This window comes from Leptonychotes weddellii, chromosome X (assembly GCF_054177405.1).
Source record: "Leptonychotes weddellii isolate Sample4059 chromosome X, ASM5417740v2, whole genome shotgun sequence".
Taxonomy (NCBI): Eukaryota; Metazoa; Chordata; class Mammalia; order Carnivora; family Phocidae; genus Leptonychotes; species Leptonychotes weddellii.
This window is the reverse complement of record NC_138385.1, coordinates 78,236,877-78,259,675: the sequence shown is the minus strand read 5'-3', so window position 1 is coordinate 78,259,675 and position 22,799 is coordinate 78,236,877. Positions and strand designations below refer to the sequence as shown.

Sequence of the window (22,799 nt, the reverse complement as noted above, 5' to 3'; positions counted from 1 at the left end):
GGAACCCTTAGTAATCTGCTCCAGGGAGAGACATCCCTGCCTGAAAGGAGCTCAGGGGGTAAAATGGGCAGAATTCTAGGCGGGTCAGTGTGGTCTCAGAATCCCAGGAGTCACAGAACTAATGGGGGTGCCTGAGCCGCTAGAGTTCCCAAGCAATGGAGCAGGGAAACTGGTTATGGTCAGCGAGCCCAGAAGGGGGCTCTCAGCTCGGTTTGCCATAAACCGAGAGCCAGGCCTGATAAGTGACCGCCCTCTGGCTGGGCACCCTGCAGTAGACTAGAATGTGGGACCCTCCGCCATCCCCTGGGAGGCGCGGGAGGGGTGAGCCCATGACCGGGTAACAGCTCTCAGGGCAGTGGCCCTGTAAAGGACAGTACGGGGTGACCCTCTGCCTTCCCCTGGGAGGATCGCTGTGGGCATGCACCACAGGAGTCTGCAGAGTTTGGCACACACAAAAGTGAAGACCGTTTATCCCAGAGAGTTCATTAAAGAGAGGGGACCGTGATCTTTCAGCTCTGGGGCTTGAGATTGGGCATGGCCATTTTTATTTTGATCCCCTAAAAAGGCGCAGAAAGCCTTCAGGGAACAAAAGCCACACAGAGGACCAGCTTACACGGAGCCTGGCCCCCTGGCAAGGGGCGGTGCAATTCCGCCCAGGCAAAGACACCTGAGAAGCAGTGCAGCAGGCCCCTCCCCTTCAGAAGACCAACTGGAAGAACAGGCGCACAACTAGTTTAGGGATCCCACAAGACTGTAAAACTCTGGTGCTAGGGGAACAGAACTTGAAGTTTTTTCTCATGATTCATTTATCTTTCAGTCTAAAATTTTCCATTTCTCTTTTTTGCTTTTTTCCCCATTTCAACTAGTTTCTTATTTTATCAACTCTTATTTTTAAGTCACTTTTTAACTAAAACAGTTGACAATTTTATTTTCACATTTTACAATACAAATGAAAATTGTTTTTTTGTTGTTTTGTTTTTGTTTTTGTTTTTTTGTCCCACTACTCCCTGGCAAAAACTATTCTCTCTTTGATAGGAAGGGGGAGCAAGTCTTCCTTGTCCTGCTGTGAGAAAACACCCAGAGTCACAGCACCATGATCTCCTGGTGAAGTAGAACAAGTAATATAAAATGAATATAAAGAGGTTCCTCTCTCTTCTTATCTGTCTGATCGAGTCATTCCTGGCCAAGTGGGCACCATCATGGGATGGGCAGGAGGTCTCATCATTGGGGGCCCAGGCATCATTGGCATGTGGCCTCCCATAGGTGGCCTCATTCCAGGAGCAGGTCCAACTGGCATCATCCCAGGAGGAAAGGGCCCATCATTGGCATCATGGGAGGGCCCCCTTATATGGGGCGCTGGCATCATACCAGGGCGAGAGGACCCAGGAGACTGGGAGGAGGTGGGATCATTGCCCCTGCAGGAGGAGGAGCAGAGAATGGAGTAGGAGGTATCTTTCCTTGTTGAAATGCAGCGGTTGTTTTGTCGATCAGGCTCTGAGCCTGCTCTTCCATCCATTTCTGATAGTAGTCTTTCACATTCTCTTTGTGTTTCCTACCACTGCAGTGTGTCTTTCTCACAGATGGAGAGTCATGGGTGAGGTACGTGTCACAGTAGTCACAATGAAACTTAGGCATGTTGTTCTGCAGGCCGTTGGCCACTCCGTCCCATGCCGCCTGGAAATGACGCCTTAAGTCACTTTTTAACTTTGATTTTTTATATCTACATTTTATAGGTATATTCTTTATTTTTGGCCTCCTTTCACTCTATTCAATTTTATTTTTGTATATATATAAGTTTTACTTTCTTTGCAATTTTGGGATTTAGTGTCTTCTAACACTGAGACCAAAATGCACTGAGGAACAAGTGGATCACATTGTTTTGTCCACCCTGTGAGATTGTATTCCCCGTTCCCCCCTCTTTATTTTGTCTTTTGTTTTTGTTTATTTTTCTGTTTTGGTTTCTGACCTCTTCACATTTGTCTCTTGTGTATTTTGCTTGGGTCATGGGTGATATTTTTGATTCTGCTCACTTGCTCATCCATTCTTCTTTGGACAAAATGACTAAAAGGCAGAATTAACAAAAAAGAAAGAACCAGAGGTTGCTCTCTGACACAGATCTAATCGATATGGATATAAGTAAGATGCAAGAGATGGAATTCAGGATAACAATTATAAAGTTCATAGCTGGTGGGCTTGAAAAAAGGCATAAAAGACACTAGAGAATCTCTTTGTGCAGAAATGAGATCTAATCAGGCCAAAATTAAAAATCTCTGAGATGCAGTCTAAATTGGATGCTCTAACAGCTAGGGTAAATTAGGAGGAAGAGAGAGTAAGTGATCTACAAGACAGGTTGATGGAAAGGAAGGAAGCTGAGGAAAAGAGAGAAAAACAACTAACATCCAATAAGGAGAGGCTTTGAGAAATCAGTGATGCCATAAAATGATCCAACATCAGAATTATTGGGGTGCCTGAGGATGAAGAGAGGGCCAGAAAGTATATTTGAGCAAATCATAGCTGAGCACTTCCCTAATCTGGGGAAGGAAACAGGCATTCAAGTCCAAGAAGTAGAGAGGACCCCTCCCAAAATCAATAAAAATAGATCAACACCCCAACATATAATAGTGAAGCTTGCAAATTTCAGAGATAAAGAGAAAATCCTGAAAGCAGCTCAAGACAAGAGTTTCTTAACCTACAGAGGGAGGAACATCAGACTAACATCAGACCTAACCACAGAGACCTGGTAGGCCAGAAAGGGTTGGCATTATATATTCAGGGTACTAAATGAGAAGAACATGCAGCCTAGAATAATTTATCAAAGAGGCTGTCATTCAGAATGGAAAGAGAGATAAAGAGCTTCCAGGATAGACAGAAACTGAAAGAATATGTGACCACCAAGCCAGCCTTGCAAGAAGTATTAAGGGGGATCCTGTAAGCAAAGACAGAGCCCAAGAGTAACATAGGTCAGAAAGAAACAGAGACAATCTACAGAAACAAGGACTTTATAGGCAATACAATGGCACTTAATTTATATTTTTAGTTACTCCGAATATAAATGGGCTAAATGCTCCAATCAAAAGACACAGGGTATCAGATTGGATAAAAAGCAAGACCCATCCATATGCTGTCTACAAGAGACTCATTTTAGACCCAAAGACACATCCAGACTGAAAGTGAGGGGGTGGAGAACCATTTACCACACTAATGGACATGAAAAGAAAACAAGGGATACAAGGGTGGTTCAACATTCACAAATCAATCAGTGTGATACATCACATCATTAAAAGAAAAGATAAGAACCATATGATCCTCTCAATTGATGCAGAAAGCATCTGACAAAATACAGCATCCTTTCTTGATTAAAACTATTCATCATGTAGGGATAGAGGGAACATACCTCAATATCATAAAAGCCATCTTTTAAAGCCCACATTGAGTATCATTCTCAATGGGGAAAAACTGAGAGCTTTTCCCCTAAGGTCAGGAACACACAGGGATGCCCACTTTCACCACTGTGGTTCAACACAGTACGAGAAGTCCTAACCTCAGCAATCAGACAACAAAAAGAAATAAAAGGCATTCAAATTGGCAAAGAAGTCAAACTCTTCACAGATGACATGATACTTTAAGTGGAAAACCCAAAAGACTCCACTCCAAAATTGCTAGAACTCATACAGGAATTCAGCAACATGGCAGGATACAAAATCAATGCACAGAAATCCATGGCATCTCTATACTCTAACAAGACTGAAGAAAGGGAAATTAAGGAATTGCACCAAAAAACATACCTAGGAATAAACCTAACCAAAGAGGCAAAGAACCTATACTCAGAAAACAATAGAACACTCATGAAAGAAATTGAGGAAGACACAAAGAGATGGAAAAACATTCCATGCTCCTGGATTGGAAGAATAAATATGTTAAAATGTCTATGCTACCCAGAGCAATCTACACATTCAGTGCTATTCCTATCAAAATACCATTGACATTTTTCACAGAGCTGGAACATACAATCCTAAAATTTCTGTGGAATCAGAAAAGACCCCAAATAGCCAAAGGAATGTTGAAAAAGAAAACCAAAGCTGGTGGCATCACAATTCCAGACTTCAAGTTATATTACAAAGCTGTGATTATCAAGACAGTATGGTACTGACACAAAAACAGACACATAGATCAATGGAACAGAATAGAGAGCCCAGAAATGGACCCTCAACTCTATGGTCAACTCATCTTTGACAAAGCAGGAAAGAATGTCCAATGGAACAAAGACAGTCTCTTCAATAAATGGTGCTGGGAATATTGGACAGCCACATGCAGAAGAATGAAACTGGACCACTTTCTTACACCATACACAAGAATAAACTCAAAATGGATGAAACACCTAAATGTGAGACAGGAATCCATCAAAATCCTAGAGGAGAACATAGGCAGTAACCTCTTTGCCATCGCCCACAGTAACTTCTTTCAAGATACATCTCCAAAAGCTAGTGAAACAAAAGCAAAAATGAACTTTTGGGACTTCATCAAGATAAAAAGCTTCTGCAGAGCAAAGGAAACAGTCAACAAAACTAAAAGGCAACCTACAGAATGGGAGAAGTTATTTGCAAATGACATATCAGATAAAGGGCTGGTATCCAAGATCTATAAAGAACTTCTCAAACTCAACACCCAAAAAACAAAGAATCCAGTCATGAAATGGGCAGAAGACATGAATAGACATTTCTCCAATGAAGACGTACAAATGGCCAACAGACACATGAAAAAATGCTCCACATTACTTGCCATCAGGGAAATACAAATCAAAACCACAATGAGATACCACCTCACACCAGTTAGAATGGCCAAAAATAACAACACAGGGAACAACAAATGTTGGCAAGTTTGTGGAGAAAGGGGAACCCTCTTACACTACTGGTGGGAATGCAAGCTGGTACAGCCACTCTGGAAAACAGTATGGAGGTTCCTCAAGAAGTTAAAAATAGAGCTACCCTACAACCCAGCAATAGCACTACTGGGTATTTACCACAAAGATACAGATGTAGTGAAATGAAAGGGCACCTGCACCCCGATGTTCACAGCAGCAATGTCCACAATAGCCAAACTGTGGAAAGAGCCAAGATGTCCTTCGACAGTTGAATGGATAAAGATGTGGTTTAGGCAGCAGCTCTTTCTGCCCACAGGTCCTGTCCCCGTGCTTTAATAAACCACCATTTTGCACTAAAGAGGTCTCAAGAATTCTTTCTTAGTCGTTGGCTCCGGACTCCATCCCACTGAACCTCGCCTATATCCCAAAACCCCATCATATGGTGCCCAAACATGGGGCTTTGAGTCTTACATCTGGACTCTGAGCTTCGGTGGAAAATTGTGTCTCAGGCACCTCCCTTCACTGTCAAGGAGCAAGAAGAGCACCTCCTGGACCTAACACCACCTACTCTAGATTTCCCCACCAGTGTCTCAGTGTCAAGACTTCTTCACTGCCATAACTTCCAGCTAACAGATGATCCTTTCTACTCAAGGAGGTTCATCGATGTTGACCATGTTGGATTCAGCTGCCTCCCCCTTTTGTAACTCGCCTATACATTCCCCAACTGACCAGTATTGACCCATAGGTAGAGACATCTCTATGCCCCTGTTCAGCAGGAAGACATTACAGAAGATGAGACCTTCCACCTTCAACAAGCTTAAAGATTTAAGGGTCAAATTGTTCAGGGGGCAATCATGAGGGAACAGAAGGCAAGCTGAGGACAAAGCAGAAGCTGACACCCCACAAACCCCCCCCCCGCCATGGGATATATATGTGACATTCCTCAGGCACTCTGGCTGCCCTAAAGGAAAAACTAACTTATGGAGTCTCCCTCAGTTTACAAGTCTTAGCAATCTACAAGAACAAAGCATTCGATACTATCCTGAATAACCTAGCTCCCAGAAGGAAATGTAGATACGATAAAAGACGTTATAACCTGCAGCCCATCGACAGGTACTTGAAGTGGGCAGAGTGTCATGTTCCTCCAGGAAGTTCCCAACTATCTTCATGTTAATGCCTTACTAGAGGGGTAAACAACCTTAACTTGACAATGGCAAGGCTCCAGTACCCTGTTATCCTGTGAGTCTTCTTTAGCATATGAAAGTTCTTTTGGAAACCCCCCTTTTTCCTTACCTCCCCCAACCCCATAGTATATAACCAGCCACCGCTCACAACCCCAGGGCAGCAGCTCTTTCTGCCCACAGGTCCTGTCCCCGTGCTTTAATAAACCACCATTTTGCACCAAAAAAAAAAAAGATGTGGTTTATATCTACAATGGAATATTATTCAGCCATCAGAAAGGATCAATACCTACCATTTACGCACCAGTGTGGATGGAACTGGAGGGGATTATGCTAAGTGAAATAAGTGAATCAGAGAAAGACAATTATATGGTTTCTCTCATATGTGGAACATAAAGAATAATGCAGAGGACAATAGGGGAAGGGAGGGAAAACTGGGAAGAAATCAGAGAGGGAGACAAACCATGAGAGACTCTTAACTCTGGGAAACAAACTGAGGGTTGCTGAAGGGGAGGTGGGTGGGGGGATGGGGCAACTGGGTGATGGACATTAAGGAGGGCACTTGATGTGACAAGCACTGGGTGTTATCCGCAACTGATGAATTATTGAACAGTTCTCTGAAACTATGTTTCATCTGAAAATGATGTACCTATATGTTGGCTAATTGAATTTAATAAATAAATAAATAATAAAGTCACCACTAGTAAACCTGCAAAACTCTAGGCACCCCACCCTAAGCCCTAATAAAAGCAGAACCCCAGATCTTTGTATGTGCATCCTCTCACACTCTCATGCTCTCTCTCTCTCTCTGTCTCTCTACTGCAACCCCACTGTGTGGTCCCAGGCATACCATGTATTCTCCAGGATTTGTGAATAATAAATTGTGTTGTTTTTCCAAGTTCCTTGATGCCTGTTGCCTAGGTAGGCCTTATAATCATAAGAAGAACCACAAGGGCTGGTCTAGCTACAATATTGGCTCTGAAAGGGGAAATGTCTGTGATGGTTCATCTCAGGCCCAGGTGAGTGCCCCCAGGCATTTCATAACATCACTACTGGTAGGCTGAGACTGGCACAAAACAATTGGGGTAGTTGGTAGGATTGCATGATTGCTGTTGCATTTAACTGAAGGGAATGCACATGAGCTACAACTGGCTTACTGACTGACTAACCCAGGTGGGTAACACCACCTGTGAAAGGAGCACTGTCTATTACAGGTCTGTCACACGGCTCTGTGCTTTCACATACTGCCTCTGCCGTGTGTTGCCTGTGGTATCCATCCTAAAATGTCACTGCAGCTATAATAATTCAACAATCTCCCCAGAGCAGCATGATCAAGGCCATATGGTCTACTGAGACAATTAGACCACTAATTATAAATGCCTTAATTGACTATTAATGTGCCTGAGGGTCCTTCATGCCTCGAGGCCAAGCGGAGTTAAGGTGGATGGACTGAATCTCAAGGCTATTGTCACTGTCCCAGGAAAGGCTCTTGGCTAAAGGCACAACGTAAGGATGTTTCCATAGGTAAGGAGGGTGGGAAACTCCCACCAGAGACCTCTGTGTCAGTGGGGTGTGCCTGGACTGTAAGTCTTAACCCAAAAGTCATAACCTTGCAACAGGAAACCAATGGCACTGTGAAAGGGGAAATACAAATACAACAGAGGCCTCATGTCTGTGTCATCACTTTGCTCGTTGCTGTCACTTTGTATCCCCTGACCTGATAGGATATCCTGGGTCCAATTCCTGGGGCAATGTTGCTAAAAAAAATTAATGGACAAATATAAGTGTCCTGAACATCTATTGCCAGCACCCCCTAAGAACCTCGAGGAGGTGCACTAGCTCCTTGATAAATGGAGAGCCCCCTGGAAAATTCCTGGGCATTGCTCAGTGCCGATGCATACCAACATGCCAAGGCTCTGGCATTACACTCCAGAGGCCCAGGGGCTTTTCCCACAGACCCTGTAAATACTGCACTACTGTAGGCAGACCCCAATCCTGGGGACGTCAATTAGGATAACCTGGGAAAGGAATGTGGCCACCTATGAAGAAGGCTTCACAGGGTATCATCCACAATTTTTTTTCTGGTAACAACACGTAAGAATAAGGTGGCAGGAGAAAATCATAAAGTAGAAACTGCGATCAGAAAGTGTATCCGGAAAAAAAAAAAAAAAGTGTAGCTGAAAAATTCAAACCTTTCGTGCAGCAGGAAGGAGAGAAGGGCGCTTATAGGCCATTTTGTGTCTTCGGGACAGGCTCTGAATTGTTACTCATGGTTGCCAACATGCATTAACCTGGCCAGTATCCCTAAAGATCTAAAATCCACAATCTTGTAAAAGATCCATCTGGGCTATAGGCTTATTTCCTCTGAGACACTACAGATCCTGAGGCCCCTCAGCTTTCCCCTGAATGGGGCAGAACCAAGAAATGTGCTTCACAATGCATCCTTGCCACCAAGGGAAAAGCTGACAGGGTTATGGGGGCCTCTTGTGAGGAGAAGGAGGGAAAAGGAAGGCAAAGGCCTCTAGAGCCACCAGTATTTGTATGAGGGCTCTCCCTTTCCTCATTTGGATTATTTACTGCCTGGCATCATGCCCATCCTTCTATCATAGCAATCACTGCTAAGACTCACAGTGAATGGAAAACATTAGATGAGGCTCATCTCTTATTGTACAAAATTGGCACAGTCCAATGGGTTTATCATTTCCATGATCATCATGACCCCCTCCTTCATTTCCCACCTTCATTTCTCACCATGAAGAGGCCTCATTTGACACGGAGTCCAGAGAATTCTTTTTACAGGGCACTCCCCCTAATTACAGGATGGCACTACTATATTTTATTGGAACTGCTGAAACCATCCCAAAGGCCCTGAGGGCACTGACATCATTGATAGACCTAAAGGAGATCCTCACCCAGATACTTCAGACTCATGCCCCTCTGCTCCCACTGCCCCAGAAAGGTCTCACTCAAACAAATTTCCCTCAATAGAAAGGGTTCCCCACTCCTTCCCCAATGAACTCTGATCTAATTTTGCCCCTTATGGGAATACACAGGCAAGTTTCTACTGGAAGTTATAAAATCTCTTGGTTCCTGACACCTAATCTCTAGACAGCCGGTTTCTAAACTTCAGGCCCCAAAACTAGCATTTTCCCAACTACTGCCTTCTTCGGCCATCCATCCTCTTGCCACATGGCTGCCCTTTAACCCCTCTGGCCCCAACCAAGTCTCCACTATTCCCTCTGCCCCTTTCCCTAACCTCAAGGACTGGCAGCCATTTAAGCCCTACCCTTGAAAATTGGTGACTCCCTAGAGCTTGTCCCATCTCCCGAGGACAACTGCCCCTATACCACCCTGAGGGTCCACTGGGACAATAAAAACACACAGTCCTTTGTGGCCCTATTAGACACCAGGGCCCAAGTCACTGTCATTACATGTGACCGAAGTTGCTGCCAGTCCAGGCAATTTCTCTAAATTTCCAAAAGGGGAGCCCTTCTACCTATAGGGCATTGCCAGTAAAATAATCAAACGTGTACAAATCCATTCAGATGTAACTATTGGGGCCATTCCCCTCAAAAGCCTTCCACTGGTTGTGGCCCCTGTGGCTCTTTTTTTCCCTATTATAGGCATGGATGTACTGACACAATGTCATGCCACATGGAACAAGCCCAGGTTCTTGGCATTCCTGGTGGGACTTGCCAAATGGTCACTGGTGACTTTCCCTCCCAGTCAAGATGGTCGACACTCCCAAATACCAACTTAAACAGGGCACTGAAGACCTACGTTCTGTCATTAAAGATATTCTTGAGACAAGAGTCATTAAGCCCACAATCCCCCCTTTTAATAACCCCATCTGGACAGTACTTAAACCAGCCACTAATGAATGGCACCTCACCACTGACTAGCAGAAACTCACTGCTCAGGTGCCCCACTTAAAGCTCTAATTCCAAATATTACAGAACTGATTGAGGATATACAAAGGGCCAAGGAGGCACTGACCTAGCTAATATGTTCTATTCTGTTCTTACCGTGGAGGAATCCCAGGCCCAATTTGCTTTCACTTTGGAAGGGACTCAGTATACATTTATGAGATTCCCAATGGCATATTTAAACAGTCCTGCAATTGCACAGAACCTCTACCACTGGGATTTAAATACCTTATAATTAGAAAGGTGCCAATTTTGGTGTTATATTGTTGACATTATTCTGAGGGGTCCCTCTGAAAAAAAAGTATGGGCAGATTTGCACACCCTCACACACTACTTAAACGAAGGCAACTGGGCAATTGCCCCTCACAAGATCCAATGCCCAGCCTCATCTGTCAAGTTTCTGGGCATCATCTGGTCCCCTAAAGGCCAAGAAATTCCCAAACATCAGTTAGTCACCATTAAGCCACCTACTACACTCAGGCACAACACATACTAGGTTTTCTCATGTTCTGGAGGCAACACATCCCTCACCTCTCACTAATTCTTCACCCTATTTATGCAACCATACCAAGTCTGTCACCTACCATTGGGGTGAGGCCCAACAGTATGCTTTGGAAGTTGCCCAGCAGGCAGTCCAACAAGACTTACCTTAGTTCCCTCTGGCTCCAAATTTGAAGTCAAGGCCTTGGCCTCCTTGAGTCTCTGAACCAAACATGGGTCTACCTGGCTTCCTATGGGGTTTTGGACTAAGTGCTTATCCCTAGTGACAGCCCAACATACTCCCCTTAAGTGCCAGCTTTTGGCATCCTATTGGGCTCTTTTAGAAGCTGAGGCCCCAACTAGCCCCCACCCAGTACTACTCTGCCCACAAGCTCCTATAATGCCCGGGTTAGAGATGTATCCCAATAGAAGGCCAGCACAGCCACTGATGCCTCCTTGGTAAAACAGAAATGGTACCTTCAGGAAAAGGCTATACTAAACAAACGTCAAAGGCCTTTCCAAATTACAGGACGATGCTGCTTCCCCCATGCTGAGCCACTTACTTGAGATCCTTGAGGAAGTAATAGTGGCACCCCTGCTTCCTCCTCCTCTGACTACTTGGGAACTTTCTTGGGAATAAATGAGATGGACAAGGAGTTGGTATTCTTCATGGATGGCAGGACCACCACTCTATACAACGCAGCTCACCAGAGAGCCACAGCATTCCACCTGGCCTCAGGTACCTCTCTAGTCAAGGAGGGCACTCCCAGCTCAGGCCAACTGGCAGAACTTGTAGCTGTTCACCTAGTCCTTGGGGCCACCATAAAATGGGGCCTTTTACAGATCCACATTATCAAAGATTTCTGGACTGTTCCTAATGGTCTTATGGTTTGGTCTGGTCAGTGGCTAAGGGACAATTTTCTCATACAAGCCCAACTGGGGTGCTCAGATATAAAAGGAATTAGCAGAGTCTCCAATTCCTATCATTGTTATTCACATTTCTGCACACCAAAAGCCATTTTCAACAATATCACAGACTCCCTCAGTCGGTTAAGTGGCCAGCTCTTGGTTTTGGCTCATGTCATGATCTCACGGTCCTGGGATCAAGCCCTAGGTCAGGCACCATGATCAGTGCAAAGTCTGCTTCAGGATTCTCTCCCTCTGCCCCTCCCCCAGCTTGCTTGTGCTCTCTCTAAAATAATCTTTTTTTTTTTTTTAAGATTTTATTTGTCAGAGAGAGAGAGAGAGTACAACAGGGGGAGCAGCAGGCAGAAGGAGAAGCAGGTTCCCCACTGAGCAGGGAGCCTGATATGGGACTCAATTCCAGGACCCTGGGATCATGACCTGGGCCGAAGGCAGATGCTTAACTGACTGAGCTACCCAGGTGTCCCTAAAATAATCTTTTTAAAAAATTAAAAAAACACACAACAATATCATAGACTCCCTCAATAAATCCTCCACAATCTGCCCAGTACAGATAACTCAGGGTACTGACCTTTGCCAACAGCTCACAAAATGGGCCCACATAACCTTGGATCATGGGGAATTCATGCTTTAATAACTTGGGCTCAAGTGAGGGGACTCCTCCTCTCCTCAGCAGCAGCTAAGGTTGTGATAGATAAGTGCATTCTCTGCTCCCAAACCAAACAATGGAGGCTATCTATATGGGGACATGGCCCCTGAAGAGACAAACTATACCCCCTCTGGAAGATTGATTTCATCTACCCCCTGCCCCCTTCTGCTGAGGCTTCCAGATATGTCATCACAATCATCAATACTTACACGGGACTCCTCTTGTGACCCCCACCTGGAATTCCTTCCTCCTTACTAAAATTTATTCTTGTTCCCTTCTGATTGCCAGACATATTGCTCTGACCAGGGTACCCACTTTACCTCCTAGGAGGCTTAACGATGGGCTCTCCAAATAAGATTTTTGCAACTTCCATCTAGGTTACCACCCTCAGGTGGCCAGGCTCATTAAGCATCCTAACAGCCTTCTTAAAGAGACACTACTTAAATTACTTTCAAGCAAGTAGTCCCCTAAATGGATCAAACTCTTGCCCCAGCCCCTCCTCTTGCTTAATTCTGACCCCTGGGGCCTTCATATCTCACATACCAATTACTATACACCCTCCAAAATTCCACATTTGGTCATCTCTGGCAATCCTCAAGCTTTTGCACTCTAAGACAATGTGCTTTTTATTTTGTCCTCTGACTCTACTGCCCCTTCCACTAGGATTTTTCAATCATCTCACCATCTGCTTCATGCTGGCAACCTGACTGAGGGCGTATAGTCCAATAAGATTCCCTCATCACTGAACATCCCACAGGACAAAAGCCCACCAAGTTAGTGCAAAATCATTTCTTTGGAAACCCTGACAACAGTGAGGACTTTCCAAAAGGAGCCACCTCCATGCTGGCCACCTTCACTGAATATAGTGTTTATAAGGACTGGCTAATGAAACTCAATTCCCTTACTAATTTATAAGTAGTATAAATGGTCACCCTGCAACTAACCAGTGACAAGAGTTTAGGTGTCTGAAAGAGGGAAAGAAACTCTCCGGTTGGTAGACATGAGCCATACTTGGAGATGAGTATGGAGGGAAAGCTGCAAGTCATGGCCTTATCCCACACTAGACAAGGTAACCCAGTACTTTCTCACCAAGAACAACCACACTCAGCCATTAACCAATATACAAATAGCTCATGCAGAAGGAACCCGACCCAACCTCACGTTCTATATGGCTATGGCTATTCTTACTGCTTTGTATGGCTGGGTGATAGGGTTACTTGGTAAACCCCTCAGGCCTAACCACCACAGACAGATAGAATGCTGGAACAACTCCACTCCAGCCCACAACTGCACCACAAGAAAACTAGGCCTCTAGTTTAAAGTGAACTTAGCAGAACATGCAGTGTGGATGAATATTTTCTGGGAACAATGGGCTAAACGTACTGCCCTGATGGAATAGGAGGATGACCCACTGGAATATTATTTTGCAGAATTTGCCAGGTGATTGCTGACTGACCGTACCCTATACCAAGAGGCCTCTCAGACCCATTAGGATATTTCTTGCTGACTGCAAGGCAGCACTGTGTCATATTTTCCCATTATGGCAAGCCAAAATGTGCCCTCAGAACCAGACAGCTCTCCTGCCTACAAATACTGCAAATTGTTAATATCCTCACCATTAATTCTGATGCCTCAGCATCACATGGTGGATTGCAGTGTAAACACCTGATAGTTTTTTTTTTATTGTAACCCAAGTGCCTGACATTGAGCTTTTGATTGCTGAAGAGGCCACAAACACATTGCCAGCTACATCACTAGAGAACCAGGCTGCCCCACCCCTAAAGTTTCCTTTGTTTTAGAGATCTCTGGTTGATTTAGATAACTCACCATTTGACTACTTGTTTTTCTCTTCCCACATTTTAGTTCCCACTCTTATGTTTTAAATTCACCAATAAAGAGTGAATTTATGAAACCCTAGGCACCCACCCTGGACCACAGTAGAGTAGAACACCAGGCCTGCATGCTTTCTTTCTCTACCTTCAACCTCACTGTGTGGTCCCAGGCAGAGCATGTACCCTCCAGGACTTGTGAATAAGAAACATTTTTTTCCCCAAATTTCCCTGATGGTTGTTGCTGACGTGTATTCACAATCATAAGAACCACAAGGGGCCAGTCCAGCCACAATATTGGCTTTGAATGGGGAAATGTCTGTGAGGGCTCATCACAAATATATGGGCCCAGGTAAGTGCCCCAGGCATTTCTAGCCAATACCATCACTATAGATAGGCTGAGACTGACCCAAAACAGTAGGGCAGCCCCCACCACCAAGACTTCTGCTGTTCACTTTCCTCGTGTAGTGGTTCTTCCACGCTCCTCCTTGGGTGAAACTGGTCATTTGATAAGCAGTAAGTGGTCACTGGGGCCACTGTCAGTCTAGAACTTTCCCCAAGAAAGTCACAGAATCTGGCCACATGTGACAGAGGAATCATTTGAGGTCCTTCCAAAATAAAAAGTACAACTGGGGTACTGGATACTTGAACCATATGTGCTCAATCATAAAATAACTGTTAGGAGAGTACTGAGGACCAATGATAATACCTATTGCTCTGTGTTAGTTTCTACACAAAATGGGTATGAGTCTGTTGCTAGCCACTAAATGCAGAACACAGACCCTAAAAATTATCTGACATACCACCCCACCCCTCACCTCCAGATTCAAAAATTGAGTGTGAAGAATTATGGTCCATTTGAGAAGCGTTGGCTTAGTTAAGCCAAATAGGTACATATAACCAGTAAAAGATTACTTGGGACTTACATGCACCAAACTATTGAGAGATGGAATGGGGAGATGATCTTAAGACCTCACAAAACACAGTCTAGTTCAAAATAAGCATACACAAATATCATGGTTATCTGGAGTATTGACCAAGAACAATAGCTTGGGAGAGAGGTGCTAAATAACTCCCTAGAAAACATTTTAATCTCATGAGGAAAAGCAATCGGAGTACCTCTTCTACTCTTAGGATGAAATATTCATTAGGCTCAATGAAAAAGGATGAGAAACCACAACCTTACAAGGAAATGTCACCTACAAATTAGACCAGTGGAATTAAATCAAGAACAATCCGGATAAAGGGCTGGGAAGATGGCAGAGTAGGAGGATCCTAAGCTTTCCTCATCCCACAGATACAACAAGGTAACACTCACATCAGTGTAAATAACCTAGAAAATGACCTGAAGGCTGGCAGAACAAACTCCACAATTAAAGGTAGAGAAGCCACATCAAAGAAGGAAGGAAGGGCTAGGATGTAGTTTGGGAGTGAAATATGGAGACCATGGCCATCCACGGTGGGGAAGGAGCTGGTGGCACCAAGAAGGGCAATAAAAACACACAAGACTACAATACCAGGGAGCCCTCACGGGGAAGACAAATCCCCATAATGTTTGGCTTTTTGAAAGCAAGAGGGGCTGAATTTTCTGAGTTCCTACAACTAGCAGGACTTAAAGCCTGGAATTTTAAAAATGTGCGGCCTCAGCTCTGGGACAGCTGGGAGGGCCTTAGGAAGTGAAGTCACCACCCTTAAAGAGACAGCAGAAAAAACAGCCCATGGAGATACGATTTAGAACCAGCAGTTTGAGAAACGCCAGGGGCAGACGGGAGGGAGAGTGATTTACTCATCTTGGAACATGTCCTAGAGAGGCAGGGATCATGAGGAGACCTCACCAGGAACAAAAGAGATGGCAAGTGCCATTTCCCTCCTCTGCCCCCTCCCTAGAATAAACACATGGCCACCTGTGAGAACCAGAGCTGTACCAACAGTCACTACCTAACTTGCTTACACCAAGCCCTGCCCCCCACACTTCAGTGCATCCACCCTTCCCAGTCATGTTTGCCTCAGTCACAGCACAGCAAGTTCCCAGAAGATGGATGTAAACCCCACCAACACCTTATCTTCCAGCCACACATTTTGCTGGACTTCAGTTCCAGCAGTGGTGGTGGCAGTGGCAGGTCTCATTTCACAAGGAGACCAGTGCATACCTTATTTTTTTTTTTTAAAGATTTCATTTATTTGACAGAGAGAGACACAGTGAGAGAGGGGACACAAGCAGGGGCAGAGGGAGAGGGAGAAGCAGGCTCCCCGCCGAGCAGGGAGCCCGATGCGGGGCTCGATCCCAGGACCCTGGGATCACGCCCGGAGCTGAAGGCAGACGCCTAACGACTGAGCCACCCAGGCGCCCCCAGTGCATACCTTATTAAAACATGCCTCACCCAGCCAGGGACCAAACACTGCCTACAACAGGCAAAGAGAGCCTCTGCTGACAACTGGACTGAAGGAAAAAGAGGCCAGGACACAACAACAGAGCCAATGCAGCACACATCGGAGACACTCCCTGAAGTGCCAGGTCCTGCGGAAACAGGTGGCACTGCACTGCAGGGCACTACAGGACCTCTTCTTCATAAGGCCATTACTATCAAGAACAGCTGACTTGCCTAACACACAGAAACAGGCACAGAGAATTAGAAAAAATGAGGAGAAAGAGAAATATGTTAAAAATGAAAGAAAAAGACCAAATCACAGCAAGAGACTTAAGTGAGATGGATATAAGTAATATGCCTCATAGAGAACTTAACATAATGATCATAAGGATACACAATGGACTTGAGAAAAGAGTGGAGGACATCAGTGAGACCCTTAACAAAGAGATTAAAAAAAAAGAACCAATCAGAGATTAAGAACACAATAAATGAAATTAAAAATAAACCTAATAGAATAGCAGGCCAGAGGAAGGAGAGGAAAGAATTAATGACCTGGAAGACAGAGTAATGGAAATTACTCAAGCAGAACAAATTAAAGGAAAAAATTATGCAAATTGTGAATAGTCTTAGGGAACCCTAGGGAACCCAGTGACTCCATTGAGCATAATAACATTAGCATTACAGGGATGCCAGACAAAAAAGAAGAGAGAAAAGAGGGCAGAAAATTTATTTGAAGGAAAAATAGCTCAAACTTATCTAATCTGGGGAGGAAACAGAAATCCAGATCCAGACAGCACAGAGATTCCCCCAACAAAATCAACCAAAGGAGATCCACAGCAAGACACACAGTAATTAAAATGGCAAAAAATAGTAATGAAGAAATAAATTTTAAAGCAGCAAGAGAAAAGAAGACAGTTACATACAAGGGAAACCCCATATGGTTCAGTGGATTTTTCAGCAAAAACTCTGCAGGCCAGAAGGGAATGACATGGTATATTCAAAATGCTGAAAGGGAAAAATCTGCAGCCAAGAATACTCTATCCAGCAAGGGTATCATTCAGAATAGAAGAAGAGATAAAGAGTTTCCTAGATAAACAAAAACTAAAGGAGTTCATGACCACTAAACCAGCCCTACAAGGAATATTAAAGGTGACTCTTTGGGAGGAAAGGAAACACCATAAATGAGAATAGGAAAAATATGATTATCTGTAAGAATCAGTCAAGGGATGCACAAAATAAAAGGATGTAAAGTATGACACCTTATACCTAAAACATGGGAGGAACAAAAGTAAAGAATGAGTTCAAACTTAAATGACCATCAACTTACTGTAGACTACTATATGTAGAAGATGTTATATACAAACCTAATGGTAACCACAAATCAAAAACCAGTAATAGATAAGAATAAAGAGAAAGGAATCCAAGTATATCACTAAAGAAAACCAGCAAACCATGAAAGAGAGCAAGAGAAAGATCAGAGAAAAACTATAGAAACAATGACAAAACAAGTAACAAAATGACAATAAATACATATCAGTAATTACTTTGAATGTAAATGGGCTAAATGCTCAATCAAAAGGCATAGGGTGATAGAATGGATAAGAAACAAGACCCATCTATATGCTGCCTACTAGAGACTCATTTCAGACCTAAAGACACCTGCAAATTGAAAGTGAGGAGATGGTGAAACATTTATCATGCAAATGGAAGTCAAAAGAAAGCTGGGGTAGCAATATTTAACCATCACACAAAATAGACTTTAAAACAAAAACCATAACAAGAGACAAAGAAGGACACTATATAATAATAAAGGGGACAATCCAACAAGATATAACATAAATTGTAAATATTTACACACCCAACATGGGAGCACCCAAATACACAAAACAAACATAATAATAACAATACATAATACATAATACATTAATAACAAACATAAAGGAATTAATCAATAATAATATAATAATAGTAGGGGACTTTTAATACCCCAATGACATCAAAGGAGAAATCATCCGAACAGAAAATCAACAAGGAAACAGTGGCTTGGAATGATACCCTGGACCAGACAGATTTAACAGACATATTCAGAACATGCCATCCTAAAACAGCAAAATACACATTCTCTCCAAGTGCACATGGACCATTCTCTAGAACAGATCACATAGGCCACAAAATAAGTCTCAACAAATTCAAAAAGATCAAAGTCATACCATGCATCTTGTCTGACCACAATGCTATAAAACTAGAAATCAACCACAAGAAAAAGTCCAGAAAGAGCACAAATACATGGAAATTAAATAATATGCTACTAGACAATTAATGGGTCAACCAAGAAATCAAAGAAATCAAAAGTACATGGAAACAAATGAAAATAAAAATACAATGATCTTTGGGATGCAGAGAAAGAAGTTTATAGCAATATAGGCCTACCTCAAGAAGAAAAATCTCAAATAAACAACCTAAACTTACACCTAATGGAGCTAGAAAAAGAAAAACAAACAAAACCCAAAACCAGCAGAAGGAAGGAAATAATAAAGATTACAACAGAAAAATGATGTCAAACCAAAAAAAATAATAAAGCCGATTGCTTAAACCAGGAGCTGGTTCTTTGAAAAAGTCAACAAAATTGATACAAAGTTCTCGCCAGACTCCTCCAAAAGAGAGAGAGAGAGAGGACTCAAATAAACAAAATCACAAATGAGAGGAGAAATAACAACCAACATCACAGATATACAATTATAAGAGATTATAAAAAATTATATGCCAACAAATTGGACAACCTAGAAGAAATGTATAAATCTCTAGAAACACATAACCTAACAAGGAAATTGAATAAGTAATCAAAAAACAAAAGTCCAGGACCAGATGGCTTCACAGGTGAATTCTGCCAAACATTTAAAGAAGAATTAATATGTATTCCTCTCAAACTATTCCAAAAAATAGAAGAGAAAGGCAAATTTCCCAATTCATTCTGTGAGGTCAGCATTACCTTGATATCAAAACCAGATAAGATACCACAAAAAAAGATAACTACAGGCCAATATCTCTGATGAACATAGATGCAAAAATCCTCAACAAAATATTAGCAAACTGAATCCAACAATATATTAAAAAAATCATTCACCACAATCAAGTGGGATTTATTCCTGGGATGCAAGGGTGGTTCAATATTCACAAATCAATCAACATGATACATCACATCAATAAAAGGAAAAAAAGTGATCATTTCAACAGATGCAGAAAAAGCATTTGGCAAAGTACAACATCCACTCATGATAAAAACCTTCAACAAAGTAGGTTTAGAGGGAACATATCTCAACATAAGAAAGCCCTTGTATGAGAAACCCACAGCAAACATCATACTCAAGGGGGGTGGGGGGAACAGAGCACTTCCCCTACGGTCAGGCACAAGACAAGAATGTCCACTCCCACCACTTTTATTCAACACAGTAGTGGAAGTCATAGCCTAAGCAATCAGACAACAAAAAGACTTAAAAGGCATCCAAACTGGTAAGGAAGAAGTAAAACTCTCACTATTGCCAGATGACATGATACTGTATGTAAAAAACCCTAAAGACTCCACCAAAAAAACTATTAGAACTGATAAATGAATTCTGTAAAGTCCCAGGATACAAAATCAACATACAGAAATCTGTTGCTTTTCTATATACTAATAATGAAGCAGCAGAGAGAGAAATTAAGAAAACAATCCCATTTGCAATGCACCAAAAATAATACCTAGAAATAAACTTAACCAAGGAGGTCAAAGACCTGTACTCTGAAAACTACAAAACATTGATAAAAGAAATTGAAGAAGACACAAAGAAATGTAAAGACATTCCATGCTCATGGGTTGGAAGAAAAAATATTGTTAAAATGTCTATTAATAGATTTAATGCCATCCCTATCAAAATACTAAGAGCATTTTTCACAGAGCTGGAACAAAAAAAATCCTACAATTTGTATGGACCACAAAAGGCCCTGTATAGCCAAAACAATCTTGAAAAAGAACAACGAAATTGGAGGTATCACAATTCCAGACTTAAAGTTATAATACAAAGCTCTAGTATCAAAACAGAATGGTACTGGCACAAAAACAGACACATAGATCAATGGAACAGGATAGAAAACCCAGAAATAAACCCACAATTATATAATCAATTAATCTTCAACAAAAGACACAAGAGTATGGGAAAAATACTGTCTCTTCAACAAATGGTGTCGGGAAAACTGGAAAGCAACACGCAAAAGAGTGAAACTGGACCACTTTCTTACATTATACACAAAAGTAAATTCAAAATGGATGAAAGACCTAAATGTGAAATCTGAAACCTTAAAAATTCTTGAAGACAACACAGGCAATAATCTCTCAGACATCAGCTGTAGCAACATTTTTCTAGATAGGTCTCCTGAGGCAAGGGAAACAAAAGCAAAAATAAACTATTCAACTTCACCAAAATAAAAAGCTCCTGCACCGCGAAGGGAACAATCAACAAAACTAAAAGGCAACCTTACTCAGTGGGAGAAGATATTTGCAAATGATGTATCCAATAAAGGGTGAGTATCCAAAATATATAAAGAATTGATATAACAACATCCAAAAAACAAGCCAATTTAAAAATGGGCAGAAAACATGAATAGACATTTCTCCAAAGAAGACATCAGATGGCCAATAGACACACGGAAAGATGCTCAACATCACTTATCATCAGTGAAATGCAAATCAAAACCACAATGCAATATCATTTCACATGTATCAGACTGGCTAAAATAAAAAACACAAGAAACAACAAGTATTGCGAGGATGTGGAGAAAGGGGAATGGTCTTGCACTGTTGGTGGGAATGCAAACTGGTGCAGCTACTGTGGAAAACAGTATGGAGTTTCCTTAAAAAGTTAAAAATAGAACTACCCTACAATCCAGAAATTATATCACTGGGTATTTACCTACCATCCAGCAATTATATTACTGGGTATTTACCCAAAGGATACAAAAATTCTGATTTGAAGGGATACATGCACCCCAATGTTATAGCAGCCTTATCAACAATAGCCAAATTATGGAAAGAGCCCAAACATCCATTGACTGATGAATGGATAAAGATGTGGTATATATGTACAATGGAATATTATTCAGCCATAAGAAGAATGAAATCTTGCCATTTGCAATAACGTGGATGGAGCTAGAGAGTATAATGCTAAGTGAAATAAGTCAGAGAAAGACAAATATCATACAATTTCATTCATATGTGGAATTTAAGAAACAAAACATATGAACATAGGGGGAAAAACAAAAAAAAAGGGCAAACCATAAAACAGACTTAAATACAGAGAACAAACTGAGGGTTACTGGCAGTGAGATGGGCAGGTGGATGGATTAAATGGGTGATGGGTATTAAGGCAGGCACTTGTGATGAGCACTGGATGTTATAAGTGATGAATCGCTAATTCTACACCTGAAACTAATATTACACTGCATGTTAACTAACTGGAATTTAAATAAAAACGTGAAAAAAGGAAAAATGGCAAGCTTTTGCCATTTGCGATGGTCCCTATCCTACCTGCAAGCCCCAAACCATGTATCCCAAAGGCAGAAATCTCCTTAATTGACACACTCTGCCCTCCCATTAAGATGAGAAGCCTATTAGTGAAAGACATCACAACTGTAGGTTAGATCTTTGTTAATTACCTAAGCTAATCAAACAAACCCTTTATTACTAAATATGAATGTGCAAAGTTTTAAGTATTCCAGGAAAGTGAAAGAGAAAATCATGATAAACCATACAATTATATATATCAGTTAATTATATATATATATATATATATATATATATAAATTACAGGAGAAAAAGAACTTTACCAAAAAATCCGAATGTTTTCAGAATTTTAAGGACAATGGGGTTTTAAAATGAGAACAGGGTGCTATAAAAGGGAGTAATTTTAAAGCAAGAGTCCTTGGAAAATAGAAATAGTTGCAAAATTAAAAATTTAATAGATGTCAGGTGCTCAACGCAGAGTCGCCCTGCCTCACCCAGGCTCTGACGGCGGAACCTGGAACACAGCGCTCACGCCTGCCCAACTCCCCCCCCACCCCGCCCCCGCGTTTCCTGCTTCTCCCCTTCCTTCCCCCCATCCTTCCTCCCCCAGGAATGTAACGGATCCTCCCTCCTTTAACCCCCCCCACCCCGCGTAACGGACCCCATTTCCTACCTCAAAGAGCTGCGGCCGGACCCCACCGTCATCTGAGGGCGCCCTCCACTTCCACTCGGACAGTGCCCCGAGGTCCCCGCCATCGTCACCGGCTCCCTCGTCGCCCACCCTGAAAAGGCGCCGAGGACCCGCCGCCACCGACTTTGGCCCCGCAGCCCTCGCTTGCGCACCGCCTTCGCCTTGATGCCCGGGCTGCCAGCCATGGCCACCGCGCCGCTCTCACAAGTGCGCCAGAACTACCACCCCGACTGCGAGGCCGCCATCAACAGCCAGATCAACCTGGAGCTCTACGCCTCCTACGTGTACCTGTCCATGGCCTTCTACTTCGACCGCGACGACGTGGCCTTGAAGAACTTCGCCCAGTTCTTCCT

At 42.7% G+C, this 22,799-nt stretch overlaps 1 pseudogene; it reads right to left on the bottom strand.

The window, feature by feature from the left end:
* Positions 1-1,048: 1,048 nt before the first annotated feature.
* LOC102739278 (U1 small nuclear ribonucleoprotein C pseudogene) lies at positions 1,049-1,701 on the bottom strand (annotated as a pseudogene).
* Positions 1,702-22,799: the final 21,098 nt, after the last annotated feature.